The sequence below is a fragment of the Aulonocara sp. 'chitande type north' Nkhata Bay genome, linkage group LG18, assembly GCF_057382095.1.
Source record: "Aulonocara sp. 'chitande type north' Nkhata Bay isolate Kocher_YH1m ecotype deep benthic linkage group LG18, A_spYH_male_GT1.1, whole genome shotgun sequence".
NCBI classification, from domain to species: Eukaryota; Metazoa; Chordata; class Actinopteri; order Cichliformes; family Cichlidae; genus Aulonocara; species Aulonocara sp. 'chitande type north' Nkhata Bay.
This window is the reverse complement of record NC_141361.1, coordinates 14,833,206-14,851,564: the sequence shown is the minus strand read 5'-3', so window position 1 is coordinate 14,851,564 and position 18,359 is coordinate 14,833,206.

Here is an 18,359-nt window from a genome sequence, read left to right as displayed (position 1 = left end):
GCCATCAACCTTCTCAGAGAGACTGAGGAATGTGATCCCTTGTAGTTGGAGCACAACCTCTGATCCCCCCTTCTTAACGAGGGGGACCACCACCTCAGTCTGCCAGTCCCGAAGCACAGCCCCAGATCTCCGCGCAATGTGGTAAAGATGTGTCAACTAGGACAGTCTTACAGAATTCAGGGCCTTAAGCTGAACCTCATCCACCTAATGGGCCGCCCAGCCAAAGATTTAGCCAAAGTTTAACTGCCTCAGTGATGGGGAAGTTGTTCCCCTGGTCCCTATACTCTGCTTCCTCTATGAAAGATGTGTGAGTGGGACTGAGGAGGTTGGGACATGCTCCAGCCTCCCTGAGAATGCTGTAAAAGTTCTGTCAGAAGTGGGAGTTAAGATGTCAAGGACCAGCACCTCTTCCGGACATTCCCGGAACACCCTTACAATGCCTCCTCTGCCACCTCAAACTCATCATCTGGTATTAACCAGTTGACAGCTCCTCTTGTCACCCAAGATCCAGAACATGTGGCCGCAGATCCAATGATACAAGATTCCAAGATTGCTCATTGACCTGCGACCTAGGGTGTTCTGGTGCTGTGTGCACTTATGCACATGCTTATGTTTGAACATGATTTTTGACCGAGCACCACTTAGGTTCAGATAAGGCAGGCCATTCCTCCCAATCACGTCCCTCCAGGTCTTGCTGTCATTGGCTACGTGAGCATTGAGGTCTCCCTCTATGAGTTGCCAGATGGAGTACCCTCAAGTAACCCAAGAACACTGGGTACTCTGAAATGTCATTTGGCACATAAGCGCAACCCATTACCCGACCCAATGATGAAGGGGAAGAACCCTCTTGTCCGCCAGCAGAGACTCCAATGTGCAGGCAGCAAACCGAGGGGATGCAATAATACCCAGGACTGCTAGCGGCACTCTCACCAAGGACAACTCCAAGCTGGAACAGAGCTCCAGCCCCTGTTTTGGATAAAGTCGCATCTCTTAAATCTACCCTTCCTTTGGTGACCGACCGTATGCCCACCCCTGATTGTTCTACTACTTTTTGTCAATTTGAACCTGTTTCTCTCTCTACTCTGAAGCATCTAATTGAGAAACTGAACAATACTAATCTTGTACATGATGTTCTTCCATCCCGTATAGTCAAGGATTGTTTTAGTGCAATTGGACCTTGTCTATTGTCCATATTGAACTCCTCCTTGCTGTCCGGCTATGTACCATCAGCTCTTAAAAATACTATAATCCAACCTGTTCTTAAAAAAAGTAACCTCGATCAAAATGATTATGCCAATTATAGGCCGATTTCTAAACTTCCCTCGTGGCTAAAATTCTTGAGAAGGTAGTTCTGCTTCAACTTCAGACCTACCTGGATGAGAATAACATTAATGATAAATATCAATCGGCCTTTAAACAACACCACAGCACTGAATCAGCACTGCTCCGAGTTTTTAATGACCTTTTACTAATGGCTGACAATGGACGCCCCTCTGTCCTAGTGCTATTGGATCTTTCATCGGCATTTGACATGGTTGACCATAACATACTATTGGCGAGACTAGAGCACACTGTAGGCATCAAGGGCGCTGCCTTGGATTGGTTTAAATCTTACCTCTCTGATCGGCTCTCTTCAGTTCACTTGGCCACCTCCTCCTCCTCCGCTGTACCTGTTTGCTGTGGTGTCCCCCAGGGATCTGTGTTAGGCCCTACCCTGTTCTCACTGTATATGCTTCCTTTAAGTGTCATTTTTGAGAAATACCACATTGCCTTTCACTATTATGCCGATGACATCCAGATCTATTTTGAGCTGAATGATGATCTAGCTATGTCCGTGAGTAACTTTCGAGAGTGCATGTGTGAGGTCAAGCAATGGCTTCTGGCAAATTTTCTTATCCTTAATGATAAGAAAACTGAAATTATGATCTTTGGCAGTGTTATGGTTCGATCCCGGGTTTCGGCACCAGGAATTGTTATGGTTCGTTCGATTCAGGTAAGAGAAGAAAGCAAGCCCAGGCCGAAGTAGGTGTCAAAAAATAGTGATCTTTATTACACACTATTGCGCAGTCAGTGTGGGAAAGACAATTTGCAATACAATCCTTCGTCGACTGGACCGTCCCGTCTCCTTATATTGCCATCATGACATCACAGTTGGATCTTTACTGGAAATGATAACAATTGCCCTCCTCTTCAAAACCTTGTCCTTATATAGACATCAACTGCTACTCTTAAAGAAAAACAAGTGTGTATTACATTGTGCATTTTGTGAAAGTGTATCTATCAGAAAAACTATCCTCAGACGACCCTCCTATTATTACTAAGTGTGAGTGTAAACGTGCATGTGTTATATAAGTGCGTGCATGTGGTTACAGGCCGGCGTACGTGCAGAACTGAACGCAGACAGGCCGGTGTCCAAGTACTGATCATCTGTGTGCATTAATATTTGGTCAAAGTAACATAGATGTGATTCAAAGATTATTCTGTCAACAGATTCAACAATGGTAAATGATTAATCAATGATAACTGATTATAAGAATACAAAATAAAATATCTCCTGATCACACTCCTCCTCTTTGGCCTTTAGGAAAAAGGCCAACTTTTACCCAGATATTGTGTCACTCCTCCGTCCAGGCGGCTTCTCGCAACGGCATCATATGTTCCGGACCAGCTGACCCAGCTGAACCAGAAGCTATGGCCCTGCTCACCAGATTACCCAACACCTGCCTCACCAGAGGAATGAGACAACACCCGATCAGCAATAAACCTAGAAAAACTAAAAGAGAAAACATGGCAGACATAAACACACCCTTCCATTGCCCAAAAACAGATGTGATCCAGTCTCCCAGCCTCGAGTTCACGCCTGATTGCTCATGCATGGTTCTAGATAACGCTTTCAAATTCTCCAGCGCCCGCGTGACCGTTCCGTCCGGAGCTGTATTGTTGGGAATAAAGGTGCAACATAAGTCCCCAAACATCGCACACACGCCTCCCTTCTCAGCCAATAACATGTCCAGCGCCATTCGATTTTGGATTCCCATTAACGACGTCGGACCTAATTGTTCTGCAAGGCCTTCCACCGCGTCCCTAGTGAGATTAGAGAGTCTCAACACATTATAATGAACATAGTTAATGCGATCAACATTTTTATTTGGAGTTACCCACAAAAACACACTTTCAAACCCGGCCGCTATCTGATCAACTAACTTATACTCATCTGGAACTCCTCTGGGAACTCCTATTGAGTCAATCCAGGTTGGCGAGTCCCGTCTTGGATCATACCTGTGGATACCCCCTGTGGCTCTCCTTCGTCTGGCAGTAGACACATCCGCGCCTCGCTGTGGAACTGTCTCTAGCCTACTGCCTATGAGCATCAAAGGTGCAGCTAGGCGCACCAGAGCACATGTTCCCACACTCCCCAAGGGAACCTGCACCAAAAGGGTGTACTCCCCACAATAATAATATAGCCCACCTCTCGCCCAGGTGCCTATAATTGTGCTTGGGTCACTTACATCATTGGTAGTCCTACCTGTGATTGTCCTCTGACACCAGCTTGGATCAATCCTCCCTACCCTAAATCTCACTCTGTCTGTAGAGAACTCAAAACATGTATAATTATCTCGTTTTGGTGTGAATGAACCTGGTTGTGTGCGTTTATCAATTGGCGGATATAAACCTGACAAAGTGGTGCAGTTACCTGTGTCCACCGCCTCTCTAGTTAATCTCAGCATGCAATTATAACCCCACTCATCCTCTGGATACAGAGGAGCGGGTTCAGTAAACAAATGAGGTCGAGCGGTAGCACAAGCAACACAATCAACCACTTCCTGCTCTTTAGCATTTTGAGCCACCCAATCTAACCAAAGATTCCTATCTCTGAAACCTGTGGCACGCTCTATCAACTCCTGAGGTTTTAACCTAGTATAATCAGTGGCAACAAACCATTTCTCTTCTGAGTCCTTGTAAGTAACTGTCTCTAAGGGATCCATTTGCTCCGTGAGATTCAGTGCTGAGTCATTCCCCAGCGGTTTAGACCTGGGATTAAATAAATTCACCCGAATTAACCCGAATGGATCTGTCCCTACTTTATCTACCCCTACTACTAAATAAAACGCACCTCCATCAAACCCAGGTTCAGGGAGTTCACTCCATGGTCCTAGGGAAAGAGTAATAGGGTTATTTGTAACAGAATAATCTCTCTGAATAGCTATTCCTTCAAGGGCCGGTGGCACTGTTGGCTGCCATCCTACCCCTGTCCACGCGACCACATCCTGCCAAGAACACCACTGATCCGTTACATAGGTGTAGATGTCACTATCCCATGATGGGCCCCACACCGACTTAGGGTAACACATCATTGGATGATAACAAACCCACACATTATATGTTCTCCAGCTATTCCCGTCACCCGAGCATTTAATTACCTCACACAAATCGAATGTGAACGCTGTCGTGGACCCATTAACATACCCAAACTCGACTCCGCCACTGGCTTTGAGACACCCATCATCCCCACCTGAACCAACCGCATGCTTGACTTTTTTCGACGATTTGATCGGTTCGGGCTCTGGAGCGGATAGACCTCTGCGTCTGGGCAATTCACCTGTCTGCCAAAAAACAAAGAAACACATTATAACACTTATTAACCCCAACACCCCCGTTATTTTCCAATTTTCCCACAATTTCATGATGCTCCCAGGCTCGTTTTACTTTTACTCTAAGCTATGTAATAAGAATATAAAGTTATAAGTATAAACGTATGTGATTAACGTACAAAACTATTAAGATTCCTTTAAACTATCAATTACTTCAGACTAGAGCCCTAGCCTATTTAAGAGCCTCAAATTAATTGACTGACGTGTGCCGCTCCTCTTCTTTTCTTCGCCTCAACTCAGGTTAGACTACTGAGGAGGACCGTGGCCAGGGGGAGAGGATTATTCTGCCTCTATATTCCCCCTGGGTTAGTTGGGGTGGAGCTTAGCTCCAGCAAGCTCTCGTCCGCGACTGCACACTGAGACCAATGGAACCAGGTCTCCCCTTTCCCCTTCAGACGGACAGCACTGGTGGTTCGGGCAGTTACTTCGAAGGGTCCGGTCCACCTCGGGTCTCTCCACTTTCGCTTAATGACCTTCAGCCACACCGCCTTGGCATCGGGGATGGACCTGTCCTCCGCTTTCACCCCTTCTCCAACCTGTTGTGTGAAACTAGACACAAGAGCTTTTAATTCTTTCCAACATTCAATATGTTTTCTGTTACTTTTTACACTTTCTTCCGCCGGAACTGTTGTCCAAGGACCTGGAAACTGTCGTCCTGTCAACAGCTCATATGGTGTGAAACCTGTGGATTGATTAACACAACATCTTATTATCATCAATGCAATTGGCAGGGCTGCTACCCAATTTAGCCCCGTGTGAGCAGAAATTTTAGTAATTTTATTCTTCAGGTTTAGATTCATTCTTTCTACCTTTCCCTGCGACTGGGGGTGATATACCGTGCCAAATCTATGTTGCAACCCCAGCTTCTGTTCTACCTCTGCCAAATCTTTGTTAGCGGGGGATGTAATGATTGATTAAACACTTAATCACACTTTTTGCAGCCTCCCTCTTGGTTGGACATGCCTCAGGCCAGCCCGTCAAAGCATCTACACTTACCAGTAGATATCGAACTCCTCCTGGGCCTGGATCAATCATGTCAGTGAAGTCAATGACAATCTCTTCACCTGGTCTTTCCGGAATGGGGAACTTACCTGCCTCTGGTTTAATCACTGGCTTCGGATTGTGCCTCCCACAGATCAGACACGTCCTGGCCTTCTCCTTGATCATATCCTTCAAAAAGGGATGCCACCAATGGCACAGCAGTGACGCTCTTCGTGCCAAACTTCATGATGCTTTTGGTTTTCTCACTAGTTCTTTCCCTGACACTGTTAGGAATTTGGGTGTGCTACTTGACAGCTCATTTAAACTTGATAAACAAGTGTCTGCTGTCGTCAGATCTAGTTTCTACCAACTTCACCTTATTTCCAAAGCCAAACACTACATCCCGCACAATGACTTGGAAAAGCTTATCCATGCCTTTGTAACGTCAAGACTAGATTACTGTAATTCACTTTATTATGGTCTCCACTCTACCCTTTTACATAGATTACAGACAGTCCAGAATGCCGCTGCACGCATTCTAACTTAAACTAAGAAGTTTGCTCACATCACTCCCGTCCTTGCTGATCTGCACTGGTTGCCTGTGAAATTTCGTATTCAATTCAAAATTCTGTTGTTTACTTTTAAAATTACTAATAACACAGGGCCAAGTTATCTTAAGGAACTCTTAAAATCATATCTTCCTACGAGGGCCTTAAGATCCTCCTCACAGTCATTGTTGGTTCAGCCCAGATCTCGCTTGAAGTCTACAGGGAGTGCAGAATTATTAGGCAAGTTGTATTTTTGAGGAATAATTTTATTATTGAACAACAACCATGTTCTCAATGAACCCAAAAAACTCATTAATATCAAAGCTGAATGTTTTTGGAAGTAGTTTTTAGTTTGTTTTTAGTTTTAGCTATTTTAGGGGGATATCTGTGTGTGCAGGTGACTATTACTGTGCATAATTATTAGGCAACTTAACAAAAAACAAATATATATCCATTTCAATTATTTATTTTTACCAGTGAAACCAATATAACATCTCCACATTCACAAATATACATTTCTGACATTCAAAAACAAAACAAAAACAAATCAGCGATCAATATAGCCACCTTTCTTTGCAAGGACACTCAAAAGCCTGCCATCCATGGATTCTGTCAGTGTTTTGATCTGTTCACCATCAACATTGCGTGCAGCAGCAACCACAGCCTCCCAGACACTGTTCAGAGAGGTGTACTGTTTTCCCTCCTTGTAAATCTCACATTTGATGATGGACCACAGGTTCTCAATCCACGCTGTGGAGTACTTGGACGCATGTGATGGAGCATTGTCCTGCATGAAAATCATGTTTTTCTTGAAGGATGCAGACTTGAAGAAGGTGTCTTCCAGAAACTGGCAGTAGGACTGGGAGTTTAGCTTGACTCCATCCTCAACCCGAAAAGGCCCCACAAGCTCATCTTTGATGATACCAGCCCAAACCAGTACTCCACCTCCACCTTGCTGGCGTCTGAGTTGGACTGGAGCTCTCTGCCCTTTACCAATCCAGCCACGGGCCCATCCATCTGGCCCATCAAGACTCACTCTCATTTCATCAGTCCATAAAACCTTAGAAAAATCAGTCTTGAGATATTTCTTGGCCCAGTCTTGACGTTTCAGCTTGTGTGTCTTGTTCAGTGGTGGTCGTCTTTCAGCCTTTCTTACCTTGGCCATGTCTCTGAGTATTGCACACCTTGTGCTTTTGGGCACTCCAGTCATGTTGCAGCTCTGAAATATGGCCAAACTGGTGGCAAGTGGCATCTTGGCAGCTGCACGCTGGACTTTTCTCAGTTCATAGGCAGTTATTTTGCGCCTTGGTTTTTCCACACGCTTCTTGCGACCCTGTTGACTATTTTGAATGAAACGCTTAATTGTTCAATGATCACGCTTCAGAAGCTTTGCAATTTTGAGACTGCTGCATCCCTCTGCAAGATATCTCACTATTTTTGACTTTTCTGAGCCTGTCAAGTCCTTCTTTTGACCCATTTTGCCAAAGGAAAGGACGTTGCCTAATAATTATGCACACCTGATATAGGGTGTTGATGTCATTAGACCACACCCCTTCTCATTACAGAGATGCACATCACCTAATATGCTTAATTGGTAGTAGGCTTTCGAGCCTATACAGCTTGGAGTAAGACAACATGCATGAAGAGGATGATGTGGACAAAATACTCATTTGCCTAATAATTCTGCACTCCCTGTAGAGGTGATCGAGCGTTTGCTCTAGCTGCACCTGAGCTGTGGAACAATCTCCCAATTGGCATCCGGGCGTCTGATTCTATTCAATCTTTTAAATCACGGCTTAAAACATATTTGTTTGAACTTGCTTTTTCTACTAGTTAAATTCTCGCCTCGCTTCTGTGAGTTATTCTATTAATGTGTCTGGTTGTTTTGCGTTGTCCTGCGCTGTCAATGTTTTCTATCACTGTGTTTGATGGTACAGCTTTACTCTGCTATAGCTGTGTGCTATAGCTTATTCTTATTAGTGGTCTTTACCTGTGAACATAATCTCACACTTATATGACTCTGACGTTATAGTGCTAATTATTTTATTATTTTATTGTTGCGTTGTCTATGTTCTCTATCACTGTGTATGATGGTACAGTTCTACTTTGCTATAGCTGTGTGCTATAGATTATTCCTATTAGTGGTTTTTACCTGTGAACATAATCCCACACTTATATGACTCCGATGTTTTAGTGTAAATCATTTTATTGTTTTATTGTTTTATCTAAAGCACTTTGGCATGCCCCTGGCTTTTAATGTGCTCTATAAATAAAGATTGTTGTTGTTGTTGTTGTTGTTGTCCAGAAGATTGACCCCCTTGTTGGACATCTACATCACTCTACCATGCAAAATGTCTTCGGCATGCCTGTGTCCATACTCATAGGACCTCTCACCCCTTTGAATCCCCCAGACAGCTGAATGAGAGTCAAATTTAGGATCATTATCCTATTCTAAGATCAGTGTCTGGAAGCTCTCTGGTGAGTAGTGAAGCAACTCCAAACCATAACATTTCAACCCTCATCAGCGACAGATGATTATCTTATGGGAGGTTGTATTTATTCTTACTTTAGTCTGCTGTAACTCTGGTGAAACAACACCAAAGAAGGCCAATTCCTCGTAAGATTAATTATTATTTCCAGTATTATTTCCATATCACCAGTCTACTGGTGATCTTTCTAGGGTGTCCCCTGTTTGAGATAAGCCCCCGTTTGACCCTGATATGGATCCATGGAAGAAAATGAATGGATGTACAGATGTAATGCTTATGGATCAGTGTCAGTGAAGCAATACAGAAAAAAAAACTGACACAAATATTTGCAGAAAAAAGACTAATTGTTTTTATTATAAAACATGGCTTTGATGCTCACTCTGTATTTGGTGTTAATAGTATGTAGTGTTTGCATGGATCACATTATGTCTGATTATGCAACACTTTTTTGATCATTTTATCAAATTCTAATAGAGACAACAAAGGTCAGAATAAATAAAAATTAGTTTGTTGAATTTTCATTTTTAAATTTTTGCCAAAAGATTTGCACACATGGGATAGTTCATCCCTAGGGTGGATCTGCACCTACATTTGAAACTAGATGTACATATTATGGGGTTCTTAGACTGAATTGGAGCGTCACCACCCAGCCTTGGACAAACTTTGGGGTGTTCACCATGTTGCATTATTGTCCTTGCACTGAAATTACTTGTTTAAAACAATTTGAAGAACTTGAAATGAAATCTCATATAGTAATCATCCCCATCTCTCTTGTTTTTGCTGAAGGCTTTAGAACACTTGAGCTTAAGATGATGACAACATACACTTCAAAAGGAAAGATATCACAAGACAAATTTTCAGAGGTTTAAATAATACAGGTTTCATCTGTCACTCCCTTAGCAGGAGATTTGAAGGTATGATAAAGGTAGAGGTGTAGTTATTTTTTTACATGCAAGACCTTATTTTGTTTATATAAATAATAAAACATGAAATGACAACAAAATGTCAATCTTATGTTTCATTTGTTTGAGTGTCTCACATTCCTATCACATAATAGGCAGTATTTCAAACAGGATCAAATGTTTCTTTTCCAGATATGTCAAAAAAAGCCAATGTTTTTCTTCTTGTATGTTTATGAATGCAAGGGTGTATCAATCTTACTGTCGTATTCCAGTGTCTCATATAATGATATAATTTTGCATTTCAACATTTCAACATTTGAATATGTGTCCTGATTTGGTATGGGAGACCTCACGCCACATATTACATATGCATGCACACAGATATAGGAGTGCATGTGTATTATTAAGTTCACACCTATACATGTCTGTGCACGTGCGTGCGTGTGTGTAATATGTGGTCTCTATAAATCATTGACCATATCACTATGGAGCTCACTCCTCTGACCTTTTCTTGTCTCATCCCAGCAATAGAGCCTAGATACATATCGATATTGTCTAACTGCTGTATCCCAGGCGCCATGGGTTGTCCTGTGCAACACGCTACTGGTGTTTGAAATAAACACTCACAGAGAGAAAGAGAGAGAGAGACTATGATTTTCATTGCTAAATTGTTCTTTAAAGTTGTCATGTTTGTCATTTGTGTAAGCCATTTCAAGCACAGAAAGCACTGATTTGTTTGATGTGCAAATGTCAGAACTTGAAACTGAGTACCTTCAGTTTAGAAGCCTGAAGACATTACTATGTGTTTTATAGTACTTTATGTAAGAGTCGATTTATGTAAGTGTATTTGAGGTTCATTGAAGTACTTATTCGTATATCTACATCATAAAACGTGTTGTTGTTGTTTTTACATAAAACTATTAGGAAAAAGGATTTTCATAAACGAATGTAACTACAGTAGGTGTGTGGGGTCATGTTATGCCAGACAAGAAGCACTCTATGATGAGCATTTATGGCTTATCAAGAAGGTGGGCTGAAAAACTGGAAGCCAAAAAAGTAGAAGGCCTATCTTCCTACAATGAGAAATGACAAGAAATACTTATTTTTAAAACCATCTGGCGAAAACTACTGTGGACCACACTATACATTTTATATATGTTCAACAATTCACAGTTGCACTGCATGGTAGAGAAGCAGATATGCTAATAAATGAAGCGCTTAGCACAAACAAAGCTGATTATGAATGTGATAATCAGATTAACATGCTTGACAAACATAGCAATGTCCCAAAATAATACTTTATGCTAAATGTTTGGAACATTAACAGATATTGCTTTGTTTACACCAATAATTCTGTGAAATACTTTGATTCCTCCTTATGGTTATAGAAACTAAAGCTTGGTGTTGATATGAGGCCAAACATGCATTACCTTCTTGAGTAACGTAATGAGGAAGCCCATTAATTAGCTAATGGAAACATGGCCTTTGTCATGTTTACTCTAACATTAGTGGTGAATTAACATGCTCATTAGATTAGTGTAGCTGATGAGTCTGGGGGATTACGTTCGAGGCATTCTCCATGTCCAAATTTTCAAGATAAAAACTAGATTCCAAGGTGAATAGACGAACATGCCTTCGATCCCGAGGACTCGGTCTGACCAGTGTGCCAACGTGTCTGATGGCTGGCAGCAAACGGAGCGATGAGTCATTATTTCACTGCTGCAGTGCACAATCACACACACCTTTTGCAGCACGGAGAAATCCCTGTGTATTAAGCTCAAAGCAGATTAGCCAGTGGTATATAAACATCTGAAAGAAAGACGGGTGACTTTGAGATGTTCATTATTTTGGTTCACACAATATGTATATTTTTGTTTTGGAATTTTGGGAAAATTATTTCACAATATTATTTTGGGGAAGCATAATAATGTAACACTAGAATTTGTAAAAATGAATGAAAGTGTATGTAAATCAAGTTAAATGTGTTATTTTACAATATACAGTCGTATATAGAGGTTTTTTATATTTTTCCTGTCACTAACATTTGAGTCATTGTTTTTTTTTTTCTTGAAGCCCTTGAAATATACATCCCAACGTAATGAGTCTAATACTGACTAAACATTTCAACACAAAAGTTGTTCAAAAACAAAACTTTTTTCTACTTCAACACAGTTGAAAAACACGAGACATGAGATTTTTTCCACAGTACCCACTCTACAGATAAGCTCACTAAGGACAAGATGAAGTGTCTTTATCAACAAGTTTTAGTCATCTACTTCTTTTAAATGCTTAAAAGAGGGAACATAGTGGAAATTCAGTGGGATTCAACTGAAATTGTTTTTCATTAGTAATTAAAACTTGGATAATTTTTTCAATCAGTTTTGTTTACTTGTCAATAAATCATAATAATTAGAAATTAGAGAAAAAAATGCCTTTTAAGATTTCCCAGAGTACAAAGCAATGCAATTAGTTTAATGTCACTAATGTTCAAAAATGTTTAAATGTTAACAAATACAAATATTTGTAAGAAAAGCCAACGATCCTTCTAATTATGCTGCAGATTTGAAATGCAGATTCACTTTAAATCAAAATCTAATTCAAGTCTACTGTTCTATGGCATCTACCTCCCCTCACCCCCAACTGGTCAAGGCAGATGATCACCCCTCTGAGCCTGGTTCTGCTGAAGATTTCTTCCTGTAAGACTTTTTCCTTCCCACTGTTGCCAAAGTGCTTGCTCATAGTCAGGTTTATTGACTTTATAATACACTGCATGGCTCTTAATTAAGTAGGCTGCTCTTATGTCATGTAATGTACGAACACAGGTTCTAGATTTTAAATATAATGTTCCCATTTCATAAACTCTGTTTATTATTGAGGCTGTAGTTGCTGTTGATTTTGTATTGCACTCTAGAATTTATTTAGCTTTGTTTTCAAAATGCCTTCCCCCTCATATTTTAAATGGATAGCTAAACCATTAGATGCAATGCATGATAAAAATGTGATGGTTGCTGAATGCTAGTAATTTCACCTCTGTACTGTATGCAATCTGGACAAGCAGCATATGCCATCGTATTACCTTTATTATTATTGTTTTTTAATCAAAATTTTAGCAACATGGGATACAAAATATAAAAATATGTTTCTGAAAGACTGACACACAAAAATAGAAACATCAAAAATCTGGCGTTGTCAGGAAATAAAACAAGGCTCCCAGCTGAACTTGAAGGCTAATGGGAAATGGGGGAAAAAACCTTTATCATGTTACCAGCACAGTTAAAGGGAGAGCCCAGCCCACAGTTATGATTCCACTAGCCCTGAGACCTCCAACAAGACTTACCTTTTATCCACTCCTCCCACGAGGAGAGCAGACACTATAACCTTTATTCAGCATGAGTTCAGGCCTGCCCCTCCAGACACAATCACTGGTTGAGACAACCTTTAAATTAAGACAGATCTGCCTCGCCGTCTCACTGTATACTCAGAAAATTGTCTGTTGGTCTACCCTCTGCTCTCCTCTTATGTTTCAATATTGCCATCCTCTCAAAACAAGTTAGCTCTGTGTCAAAAAGTAGACAGTCGACTTGCCAGTGGGCAATTTGTTGAAATATAGACAGCAGTGACGGAGAGATCTGTGTTATTGTTCATTTTAGGGTGCCCATCATCAACTTTGCAAAGCAGGTTTTTCTGTCTCCCCTCAATTTGACCTCCTGTTCACATCTGAATAACAATAGCTGAAAGTGACAGTACCACATTATGATATCAGCCTGGGTAATCCTTAGTATGCCACGCTGCCTTGCATTTTTTAGATATTTAAAAGTACATCAACTTATACTGAAGCTGTTGACATAGGAGGTGATTGCAGCATTAATAATTCAACATTTTATTAACATTCTACAATCCAGACTGTTGGAATAATAGCAGCATGAATACTGCAAACCATTTCCATTTTAATGGCGCTAAATATAAGACCTTTTACCACTATGTCATACATCAAAATGGCAGCATTACAAGCACGCTCACAGTTACGTTGAATGTTTGTGACTCAACAAGTGACTTTTCATGAATCATTATGTTTTCATCGAGAAGTTTTGATTGTTACTGTAGGCACTGCACTTGTGATATGTTTACCATATACACAGATTGTTTCAAGGGTTGAGAAGGCCAATACCAAGGTTTGGACCCAAATGCAGACATGATGGGCAAGTGTTAGAACAAAGGTTTTATTGAACTCAGGAATCTAAAGGGACAGGTTTCTGCAGGGAGCGAATGTCACAGGAGATTTCATTGAAAGAGAGGAAAAGCTGGATTAATCTGCTGAATAAGAGCGGTGGGATCAAGGTAAGTATTTTGATGGCGAGTGAGGGGAATGAATTCTTCTTGGTGCAAAAGACAGCTGTGATTCCAGGAGGGGTGTCAGCCAGGTGAGCACCAGAGGGAGTGCGGGAGAGTTGTCCGAGCTTTTTATGCTTCCAGAGTTCATGCTCAGTTTCAAGGACGACCAATCAGAGTTAATGAATTCACATTTATTGTTCCTAGTTGCTGCAGTGATTGTTAAGGTATCCCTTAAAAAGAGCAGTTCATCTTGGAGAACATTTCTGTTGTCCCTGTTAACTTGAACCCTCTTATTGCACAGTAAGCTTATAGCCACATTTTTAGAAGAACATATTTTCAGCACCACTACTTTAAAGTGCTGAACAATAAGGAGATATAAACACAGATTGGAGCTCGGCTAATTAGGATGGAAATGCCAGTAAGTAGCAATAAACCTGTGCAAAAGTAAAATGAACTAACAAGGTCATTTAAATGTGAAAGTAATGGACTATTCTTTTAAAAAACCATAGCGTTAGCGTCAACAAAACAATAGTCATCATGAAAACTATTCAGCTGTCTTTTTGTTTATCATATACTTGTTTACCCTTGAGGTAGCTTCTGAAAAATAATAGAGCATTTTCTCTCAGTATGACACATGTTTCTCTATACTCTACATTCAGTTTGGTAACACAAGGTGGGGGTGGGATATGCGTATTAATATTTGAATATATGACAGGAGGAGAGGTGGAAACAATTCACTGGTGGAAAAAAAAGGTTTTCATCCATGATTAGTCACTGTATGAAGAAATGGGCTGGTCAGATGAGGTCCTTTCTCCATGTTAGAGCGGCTCATGCGAAAAGAAGTCTTAGTTCACAAGACCTCTCAACATCCCATTGCTGCTTTCGATTAAATCTCCCCTCAGCTATTTCTCCCAGCAATTTTTTTTTCTTAAGCCACTTATTTTTTGTGGGTCAAAATATTTGAGCTTCATGGTTTAATTTGTCAATCTGCCATAAAGCAGTGCATTCAAAGTGGTGTCGTGGGCACAAGCTGACATAGCAGGCTAGCATTAACAATTCAGATACAGCATCATCCTCACATCTTGCTCCATATGCCTCTGGTTTAACCCGTCTGGAAAAAGCAGATGGTGAAAGAGCTTAATAACACTTGAGTCCTCATCTGTCCCCTGGTCACACTCGTTGCTTTGTAGCTGAGATTTCTCTTGACTTTGAACTCTACCCTACAAAAAGAAGCTCTCCTTAACACAAAATGCATTCATTTTCTTTCTTCTTACAGCATGTAGTAGCTAACTCCAGAACGGCACGTCTATTAAAAACTAACTCTTCAGCATAATTCAGACCTGTCTTATCATTAAAAACTAACGATGATCAAAAGAGGTGTTTCCCCTCAGATTCAGCATCCCCAAGATGCAGAAATTGTCACAAACAAGAGATTTGTCTCACAGAGGTCATTCTTTACAAGGTTCCTATGTATTTTTCATCACCACCATCATTCCTCGATTCATCGTACCATGTTACCCCGGAGTCTGACATTATCACAGTCCTGAGGGTGCTGAGCACATTGCAAATTAATGTACCCTATTGACTTTGGCAACTCCATCAGCACATCTACCTGCAGACACAGTACACAAACACAGTTTTAGTAATGAGAGCATGAGAAGTTTGGGGTTTTGTCACATTAGTTAGCACAATTTCGATCATGATGGCAATGGCAGTAATAGTGGAGATTGGAGAGTCCTGGGAAATAATAAGCACCTTCATTACCTGCAAAAAAATATACGGGGACTTCCGCTTGAATGTCAAATGCCAAGAAATGGATATGTGGGAGTTTGCTGACAATTACAATAGACTGGGAAAAGTACACAAATGAATATCCATTTACAAAAAAATGTGCCTGTGCTGGTGTGGCTAGTCTGTCCTCTAGAAAGACACTTGAATACAGCCACTTTATTTTTGCCACTAACATTTTGGAAGTAATGTATTATGTTCATCTGTAGCTCTGTTTCCTCTGTTTTGTAGGTCACCTCCTTAATTTGAACGCCTTTAAAATCTTAGAGAGAAAATACAAACAATTTTATCATTCTGATCAGGAAGTCAACATCTGTGGGCTCACAACTCGGTCTGAATAGCAGGTAAACAGATACGATTTTGCATCCAGGCAATGAATATACTGTGATCAAACAAAATGAAGTACAGCAAATGTTTTGTAGTTTAGATTATGGTTCTCTCAAAATGTATCTGTATTTGCACATTAGTATAAATTCTTAAAATGCAGATTTGGCGTCTTTGTTAGGATGTTAGGATTCTTTTGTATTAGCTCACGTGTGATAACATTCATTAGCTGCAAGTATTATCTTGATTTCATCCTGCTATTTTATCTCTTTGTCACTGGTTTGCGCAGCACCCTGAAGATCAATATCTATCTGTTTGAGCACTAACTGCCGGTTCTTCTATTGCTATTTTTATGGTTCATCCCTTACCACGGGTTGATAGTCACCAAACAGAATTTTGCTATATCTTTCCACAATGACAAATAAAGAATCTTACTGTGTATATTTTAATTGTTTAACACTTCAAGAATTTCCAACTACAACAAACTCTGAAGAGTAGAATTTCAATTTTGAAGAAGCCACTTAGGGTTAAGAAACGTGCATGTTTCCTAACCCTAATGCATTTCTCCATAGAAAGAAGGCACCTGAAATAGAATCAGGCTAAATTGTGTGCATGATACAATTTTTCTTTCTATCTCCCACGTAACCATAGTGACTGCTGGTTTTCGCTCAAGACAGAAGTAACATTTTCTATATAATCAATAGTGCATAGAATTTCATTTAGGGGAAAAACCCAAAGTCTGGCTTCTTTTCTACTGATTAAAATGCCAGCGTGTCTCCAGTTAGAGCCATCTGATAGACATAACCTTTAGTGGGCCATTAGGAATATATTAAAAAAGACTCATTTCCTGGGAACATGTCACTGATGAATTATTAAAACATCTAAAACAGGCCACACCATTCTACTCCGTCTCCCCTAAAAAAGATCACCACTGATGAAGAGTTAACCCCCTGAGTGCCGAACACATAAAATAAAATTTAAATTTGCACTTACAGGACACGAGCAAAGCTAAGATCAAGCTTACAAATCATCAGATACGGCCTCTGATATAATTTTCTTATCGATTTTGAACCTGGCCTTGCTGACCAATCAGTATGCATTGGAAATCAATGGGTCGAGCAAACGCACAAGGGTAAAGTGGGATCTTTAATTGGCAACTGCGCAGCTATGTTTGACTGGGAAGAAATCAAATCCTGCTGCTTAATTCAAATCAAGCAATCAATTTTTGCATCTTTGAAGAGTAATTTAAGAATGGCAGCTTGAGAATGAATTACAAAGTGAAATCAAATGTCAATACAGAATGAGTGATAAGTCACAGCAATCAACAGACGTAAGCAAGGAGCCATGCAGATGAAAGGCAACACCACACTCAGGAATGATTCATAGTAAGTCCATAATCTCCCTCATCTGACAAAACCCACTGAGTAGTTTTCTGTTCTTGAACTAATAATTCAAGCCAATAGCCTGTTTTTACTAAAAAAGCTGAAGGTTAGCATTTGAGGAGATATCTAGTAATACACATACAAATACTCTAAGGATCGTTTTTATTCCTCTGCTTGTGGAAACATTTCTTGAATAGAGAATGGCAGTATAAGTATCAGTCACTTTTGATCATATTTAAGAATGTGAATACTGATAATGATGGCTCAATACTGAGGCGTACTCATCTTTTGACAATGGCATACAAAGTTAACTGGTTTTTCCGTATTTCAAAAGTACTTACTGTAGCATATTAACATCACTTCTTTCGGTCTGTGGCAAACTAAAATCGAGTCATATATTGCCTTCATTATTTGTTTGAGACAGATTTTGGAAACCTAATTTAACAGGAAATCATGCCTATGCTTATCTTTAATAAACAGTCAAATACACATGTGATGTAGTTTTTAAATTTGTTGGTCCGGTTTATTTTTAGTTTTAATGAGTACACAACCCAAAGCAATGCCACAGAGCATTCACAGTATAATGTGATATGTGCAAAGCTTAAAAAAATCTCCTTATTCCCAATTACCTGCTTGATTCAGCACAGACTGTGCTTTTTCCTTCATTTTGCATTGTACAGTGCCATTCGCATGCTCTGTAGGGCACAGAGTTAGACAGGTGCGTGTTGCCCTCCGATTGTTTGTACTGCGTGGGCTGGGTTTGCGTGGGCTGGCTAGGAAGTTAACTGATGTCTGTCCATAACTGAGTTTCCACTCTCTGGCTCCAGACAGGCATGCAGGAAGTCAGGCAAACAAGCTGAAAGGCTGAAGCTCATAGAAGTGAGAGGAGGAGATGGCCAGGGTGGCTGAGCTGGCAGGGGAAGGATAACGACTGGTGCATTGTGCCCAAGCAGCTTGGGCT